Source organism: Panthera pardus, unplaced genomic scaffold (assembly GCF_024362965.1).
Source record: "Panthera pardus isolate Hobbes unplaced genomic scaffold, ASM2436296v1 HiC_scaffold_17, whole genome shotgun sequence".
Lineage (NCBI taxonomy): Eukaryota > Metazoa > Chordata > Mammalia > Carnivora > Felidae > Panthera > Panthera pardus.
In genome coordinates this window covers 72,643,139-72,651,377 of record NW_026526732.1, presented here as the reverse complement: position 1 = coordinate 72,651,377, position 8,239 = coordinate 72,643,139, and the positions used below count along the sequence as shown (strand labels likewise).

Sequence of the window (8,239 nt, the reverse complement as noted above, 5' to 3'; positions counted from 1 at the left end):
ACTCATACCATTCTACATGGGGCTATCAGTCTTCCTCAAAGGACCAAATAATTCCACCAGTTGTTCAAAGCCTGTGCACATGACCTGGGGCGCTAGTCATCACTTCTCATTTGTTTTCCTAAGGGCCTACGCACAGTGTGCACTGAAAACTTTGTTCTACTCTTTGACTCCACAGGCCTTTGGCTACTTGAATATCTAATAGTAATTCTGCAATTCTGAGTGTGCTTCTCATTATAAGAGAAAAAAACAAGGCCATGCTTTCATTTGCAAAATCTCTTACTATTTGAGATGCTACTTGCCTCCCCGCTAAAAAATACCAATGAGTGTTTTCCATTTCCTTCCCAAACTGAACTTAAGGCTCTCTCCCTCCATACCTAATTAAAATGTCCTTTCATCCTTTCATACATCAAACATTTATCAAAGACCAACCACATGTTGTCAGTATAAAGAAATAAACTGTTGACTTGACCTTGCAGACCTCAAAGTCTAGTAGGATAAATGCTCAGTCTGGTGTGAGAGTCAGACATGGAAAGAATTGTTCTGTAACAAGCCCATGGTGGAGTGATTACCAGATGAAACCAGAGGCAAAACTGGTTGAATGTCCTTGGGAGAAAAGTTTTGGCAGTCTTCACAGAGGAAGTAACTTTCGAAGAATGAGAAAGATGATGGCAATTGGAAAGGCAGAATAGGGGCACAGGTTGGGGAAGGGATCCCGGGTAGAGGTGACAAAAGTAGAAGTCTCCAGAACTTGGAAAAACCTGGCTCTATTTTTTTTTTTAATTTTTTAACGTTTATTCATTTTTTTGATGGAGAGAGACAGAGCATGAGTGGGGGAGGGGCGGAGAGAGAGGGAGATACAGAATCTGCAGCAGGCTCCAGGCTCTGAACTGACAGCACAGAGCCCAATGTGGGGCTTGAACTCATGGGCCATGAGATCATGAACTGAGCTGAAGTCGGACGCTTAACCAACTGAGCCACCCAGGTACCCCAAACCTGGCTCTATTTGACTAGAGTGTATATAAGATACACATGCATATATAGGTTTGGCAGGAGATGGGGCTCAAAAGTGAAGTTGGGGCTCAAAAGTGGATGGTTTTCCACACTTTGAGTGGGAGAAGTGTGGTTAGATTTTTTTTAATGATCACTCTGGTGGCAGAGTGACACATGATCTAGGGCACAGACTGGAAGCAGGAGGCCAGTGGTGAGGCTGTATTTTTTGAATAAAAAAAATTATAACGTGTTTCAACAAATATTAATGTAGTTGTGAACCCAGCAGGACAGGATATTTAACCTCAGAGTTATTTAGAAAGATTTTCTGTGGCTGTATCTAGGGGTTACATAGGAAAGAGAGATTGAAATTGTAAACCAGGGCAGTGCCAGTTGGAATGGAGAGAAAGGGATACATTTATGAGTTAAAAAGGACTGAATAAGTGACATATTTAATATGGAAGTGAAGAAGAAACAGGACTCAAAAGTGGCAGCATCCAGATATTTTATTTGTCCATAAAGATAATGGCAGATGGAGATACTAAGAAGAAATGGTGATGACTTTCCTGAGAATGCTAATGGATTCAGTTTTAGAAATACTGGGTTTGACATACTCATAGAAGATATCTAGGGAGAGAGAACTATAGGCATTTGAAAATATTGGACAGGAGCTCAGAATGGATAGTTAAGAAATTATTATAATAATAACAACAAAATAATGTCAACATTTTATTGAACTCTCATGATATGCCAGATACCTGCTCAGCCCCTGTGTGTATTATTTCATTTAGTTCCTTGAACAATGCTATGAAGTATTATCTTCTTTTTATAGATGACAAACTTAAGATCACAAAGCTAGTAGATAACAGAATTGGGATTTCTGCCTGAGTCTATGTGATCTCAAAGCCAGTGTTCTCAACCCTTCCCTTCTACTACCATCACTGCATGCATGTCCGTGAAGCTGTCAGCTAGGTAAGGTCATGCAATGCCTGTCCTTGGAAGGGAATCCATAAATGTCTGCTAAATAACTGAATGAGGCTTTGGATGCCACCTGGCTAGGTAGCAGGAAGAAAAGGGCTGCAGAGCTGATTGAAAGACACCAACAAACAATAGGCACCACTGGTGAAGACACTTTGTCAGCTGCTACTCCATGGAGTAGAAGACATAATAGCCTTCTCCGTTGGAGGAATAAGTTTCCCTGGTCCTTCTATCTCATAGAAGCCCCCCCCCCCCCCCAAAAATGGTTCTTCCACCTAACTAGGATGAACATCCCTTTGAACACCATGTCCTCCAAGATGCCCTGTATGATTCTCATGAAGTCCTGTATACTGCCTTACCCCTCTTCACCTCCAGTTGCCCAGGAGATCTGCTGAGATTCTGCTATGACATTTCTGCATAGAAGACAAAGAATCAAGGCCACTAAAATCCAAAGGAAACTGAAAGCAAGAATGAAAATCTTAAAGTAGCACTTTTCATGGCATTAATCAAAATTTACATACCAAGAAGACTGGAAGAATTTGAAGTTTCAATCTGATACTGAGACTTACAGGGCCCTCAGTCCTCTGAACAAGTTCCTGTGGTTCTGCCAGGAGAAAACCTTACTTTTTAAAGTCATTTGTTTCAAATTGAATAATGTCAAGCCTGAAGATATTCACATAAATGAATATGAGACTACCTTTCTGATTTTTGTGTTTTGATGAGTCTGATGTTAAGAATGTGCCTTGACTCTTATGTGGATCCTGAGAAACTTAACAGAAACCCATGGGGGAGGGGAAGAAAAAAAAAAGAGGTTAGAGTGGGAGAGAGCCAAAGCATAAGAGACTCTTAAAAACCGAGAACAAACTGAAGGTTGATGGGGGGTGGGAGGGAGGGGAGGGTAGGTGATGGGCATTGAAGAGGGTATCTTTTGGGATGAGCACTGGGTGTTGTATGGAAACCAATTTGACAATAAATTTCATATATTCAAAAAAAAAGAATGTGTCTTGAATATAAATTGACTTGTATTGATTAATATTGATTTTTACAATTGACTCACTTTCAGGGAAGAGGGATTGATAGGAGGCCTCGTGAAAATTCAGATTCATATAATTAAAGTTTGCTTAGAAATGAAAGCTGAAGTTGGGGCGCCTGGGTGTCTCAGTCGGTTGGGTGTCTGACTTCGGCTCAGGTCATGATCTCGTGTTGTGAGTTCAAGCCCTGCATTGGGCTCTGTGCTGACAGCTCAGAGCCTGGAGCCTGCTTCAGATTCTGTCTCCTCTCTCTCTGCTCCTCCCCCACTCACTCTCTGTCTCTCTCTGTCTCTCAAAAATGAATAAACATTAAAAAAACAACAGCACACACACACAAAAGAAATGAAAGCTAAAGTTCTGAAACTTTGTGACCTATAGCTTTGATATAGGTGCAATTATCACTTTCTTTTCTGGACCTTACATTTCAACAGGCTGATCTTTTATAAGAAATGTATTCACTGAAGCAGTAGAAACTACAGCACTGACAGGTCACTTTGACTGAATATGTGTTTTTATTTTAATTTAATAAGTAAATCAGGAGCCCCGGGTAGCTCAGTCAGTTAAGCGTCTGACTCTTGATTTTGGCTCACAGTTCATGGGACGTGGGATCCAGCCCTGTGTTGGGCTCTGTGCTGTCAGAGATTCTCTCTCTCCCCCTCTTTCTGCCCCTCCCCTCCAATAAATAAATAAATAAACTTAAAAAATAAATAAATTAAGGTCGGATTTCTTGCTGTTAGCAATGTTTACCTCCCTACAATAATGGCTGTAATATGTTATGTGTGAGATCTTGTACTTCTTTTAGAAAAAGGGTATTCTTTTTTCCCTCACTTTTAAAAGGTAAAGTTTATTAGATCATGATGTTGTCTGAATTTATCACCTTTGTCAGAAGAAAAATGTGGAAGCTTCACGAATTTGCATGTCATCCTTGCACAGGGGCCATGCTGATCTTCTCTGCATCACTCCAATTTTAGTATATGTGCTGCTGAAGCGAGCACAAGGATATTCCCTTTGGAAAGCCTCATTAAAAATATATATTTTTTTCCTGATTTTCATACTCATTTCATGACTAAAATAGAACTTTAGGGGTGCCTGGGTGGCTCAGTCGGTTAAGCGGCCGACTTCGGCTCAGGTCATAATCTCACGGTCTGTGAGTTCGAGCCCCGTGTCGGGCTATGTGCTAACAGCTCAGAGCCTGGAGCCTGTTTTGGATTCTGTGTCTCCCTCTCTCTGACCCTCTCCTGTTCATGCTCTGTCTCTCCCTGTCTCAAAAATAAATAAAATGTTAAAAAAAAATTAAAAAAAAAGAACTTTATAACTCAATAATTGCAAACAACTTTTAACTGTAATTATGAATATTATCTCTTAGTTCCACAGATGATTAATCTTACCTTAAATCATATTTACCTGGAATTTTAAAAATTAGTGTTTTATAGGCCTTATGATCCTAAAAGCATCGGTGTACATGTACAGATTACATATACAGTATAGCAGAATTTCACTGAATAAATAGTTATTTGAGCCTGTAAGGTTCAGGTATTTATGACCCTTAATCTCTTAGAAACAGTTATTTATATGGTCATTAGAATAATTCACTTACTTTTGGTGAAAATAACTGGACACTCTGAGATAATTTTGTGATCTAGGATATTGGTTCTCAAATTTCAGTGTGTGTATCAGTCAGGGTCCAGGTTGGAGATGGAAACAACACAGTAATTAAAACAGAAAAAGCTTAATTAAAGAATTATTAGCTAGCAATGGGGCATAACTACTAAGGAGTAAAAAGAACTCTAAAGAAAACAAGAATGGCAAATATAGGGAGTAGTCACTAACTCTAGGGTTTAGGTAAGGCACATACACGGGGAATTAACACATTTGCAAGAGGGTTCTCTCTCCCCCATTAAGAGTCAGACCTCTTTGGAGAGTATGTAACTGGTTTACACCCAGAGGTTTACTGGGTGGCTGAGAAGATCACTGAGGTGCCACAGGCTGAATGAGTGGAGCCAGTGTTTCATTTGAGAGCATCTGCAAAGACCTTGAAGTGGCTTAAGAACTAACAGCCATTTAAATATTAGAATGCTTATGGGGTGCCTGGGTGGCTCAGTCGGTTAAGCATCCGACTTCAGCTCAGGTCATGATCTTGCGGTCCGTGAGTTCAAGCCCCGCATAGGGTTCTGTGCTGACAGCTCAGAGCCTGGAGCCTGTTTCAGATTCTGTGTCTCCCTCTCTCTGACCCTCCCCCGTTCATGCTCTGTCTCTCTCTGTCTCAAAAATAAATAAACATTAAAAAAAAATTAAAAAAAATAAATATTAGAATGCTTATAGTGCTTCACTAACTCCTAGGCTTTTTTTGAAGCTTCTATAGATATTGAAATAAGAAAAAATGTCATACATTTGTGCAAAACATTATGCAGATTGTTTCCTGTATGTTTTCTCATTCAAAACCCACAGGTCCATACACTTTGATATGCCCTCCCCTACCATTTCCTAAGGATTAAGGCCAAATTCCTCAGAATGATTCATGCTTTCAATGCATAAATCTAACATATTTCTCTAGACTCATTTCTCATCACTTCCTACGCTCCATTCCTAAAAGTTATAATGGATGCTTTTTAAATCTCCATTTAACCTCCTTATTGGATTTATAATATTCCCTAGTGTTTCTATGAAACACATGAAACTGATGTTTATAGCCTACAAAACACACCTGGCTTGCAGGACAGTCTCTAGTATGCCCTAAACTTCTGCTTCTGCCAGTTGGAGTTGTGTACTCATAAAGCATCAGATGATTGTATATGTGTGCTCCCAGATCTGTTTGTTTCAGTTAAATTTATCATTATAATCATATAATTAAAGTGAATATAAAGCATTATAATATTAGTGCAAAAAGAGAAGTGCATATTAAGAAATAATATTGAGAATTTCTGCTTCCAGCAAGCTGGCAGATGAAACAGTTAGAAAATTCTCTAATAGCTTCTATACATCTGGATAAAATACAATAAAAATCCTTAGAAATGTTAACTGTGTTTATGAGAAAATGGAAACCTACAGTTCCCCCTAAAGAAGAAACTGTAAATCAAAGAAGTATGAGTCTGAGCTGATGCTTAGTCTTCCCTGGAGGTTGGAGCAGGAGGGTTTTAATGTCTGCAATAGAAAATGAGGCTAGTGTTGTATAGGCAGAGTTTGAAATAAAACCCTTGTATGAAACCTGGATTTTGAAAGCCTGTACCCTCTGTGTAAAAGTGGACTGTTGGGTTCTGTACTGATGGTGCAGAGCCTGCTTAGGATTCTCTCTTTCTTTCTCTGCTCCTCCCCTGCTTGCAAGCCTGTGTGCGTGTGCTCTCTCAAAATAAATAAATAAACTTAAAAAAATAAAATAAGTGCATTTTTCCAGGAACTCCCTATTGTTAAAGTATTAACAATACTTTAGGTCAAAAACAATACTAGAGGTCAAAAAACCTTAGTTTGACAATAGGTAGGTCTCCAGTATTCTGTGAGTCTTCTTTAGCATATGAAAATCCCTTTGGAAACTTCCTTTTGTCTTCATCTCCCCCAACTCCCAAGTATATAATCAGTCTCTCCTCACAGTCCCAGGGCAGCTCTTCAGGCCCATGGATCCTGTCCCTATGCTTTAATAAAATGACCTTTTTACACCAGAAAAAGAAAAAAAGAAAAGAAAATAATTAAAAATGTAAAAGTAAGCATTAAAATCATAGAAAGTAAGATACAATGAAGAGACCAGACATATTTGCAAATAAATCAAATAGAACTCCTAGTAATAACTACTATAGTCATTGAAATAAAAACCCCAATGTGTGAGTTGTAAAGGGAATGCTTAGCACAGTGCAGTCTATTTCAAATGTGTGCCAGTACAGGTGTGTTAGCTAGCAAGCCCCCAAGTGGCAACTTCTGCCTTCTTCTGCCCTTTTCCTGTTCCTCATATGCTATGAATACAACAGAGGTATACAGATAATTTCAAATAGAATATGTTACTAAGGTTTTAAAGCTTAGTCCGTTAGCCCTTGGTAACCAGACATCAAAAGATGTATTTTAGTTGAGTCCAGCAGTATTGAAAAACCTATAGAGATACATGCTCAAATCGGTTGAACCATGACTGGGATCGCTGTGTTGCTAAGACTTTAATTGATAAATATAGTGATAGTGGGGAGTTTGACCTGCTGTGTCCAACCTAGCTTCACAATTTAGAGAAAAGATGGAAGATCTGGGTGCTACATCTCATCTTTTTGGAATACTGTTGTTTGGACAAGTTTTTGAGAAAGTACCTCAGCTGTTTTATGTTGGCATTTGAGAGGTTTTTGTACAATGCACTGTTTAAGCAATTGGTTTTTTCTTCAGAGGGTGTACAGGATTCCTTTCAAAAAGTTTACCATAAGTCTATAGCACTGGATAAAGCACCAAGTCTTTACTTGTCATTCTCAAATACAGTGGCTGAGAAGTTGAATGTAAATAACAGAGTTAGCTACAGTAGCTAGATAAGAAACTTCAAATGAAAAATATAAAAGAGAAATTTTTAAATTTTGAGGATAAAATGAGAAAGTCCAGCATAGTTCTAATAAGAGTTGCAGAAAGAAAGGAGGGAGAATAGTGAAGAGGCAATACATAAGGATATAATGGCTGAGAATTTTAAAAATTGATATAAGAACATGACTAATGAGTCAGAAGCACAGTGAGTACAAGACAGAATAAAAATACAAATAAATTCACAACCATATAATTGTAATGAAACTATAACAACGAGAAAATGGAGATTTTATAAGCAACCAGAGAAAAAAGTCAGCTTACAAAAGGAATGACCATTAAACAGACAGCTGAATTTTTTAAATTTATTTTAAAAAATTTTAAAAATATTTATTTATCTTTGAGAGAGAGAGAAAGAGAGAGAGAGAGAGTGGGGGAAGAGCAGAGAGAGAGGGAGACAGAATCTGAAGCAGGCTCCAGGCTCTGAGCTGTCAACACAGAGCTGCATGTGGGGCTTGAACTCATGAACCATGAGATCATGACCTAAGCTGAAGTTGGATGCTTAACTGTCTGAGCCACCCAGCTGCCCCTGGATGGCTGAATTTTCAATGTGAACAACTGAAGTCTGAAGCCTGTAGAGTGATTACATAAAAAATACTGAAAGTATATAATTGTTGTCTAGAATTACCAGACATTTTCAGAACATGATGAAGTGAACCTAGCAATCATAGAGCCTCACTACAAGAACTAATAAAGGTTAAATTTTA

At 38.6% G+C, this 8,239-nt stretch overlaps 1 non-coding gene across 1 annotated transcript; it reads right to left on the bottom strand.

The window, feature by feature from the left end:
* Positions 1–3,884: 3,884 nt before the first annotated feature.
* LOC128777960 (U6 spliceosomal RNA) lies at positions 3,885–3,991 on the bottom strand. Its single transcript, XR_008423248.1, has one exon. It is a non-coding gene; the product is annotated as a U6 spliceosomal RNA (small nuclear RNA).
* Between the last annotated feature and the right edge of the window lie 4,248 nt (positions 3,992–8,239).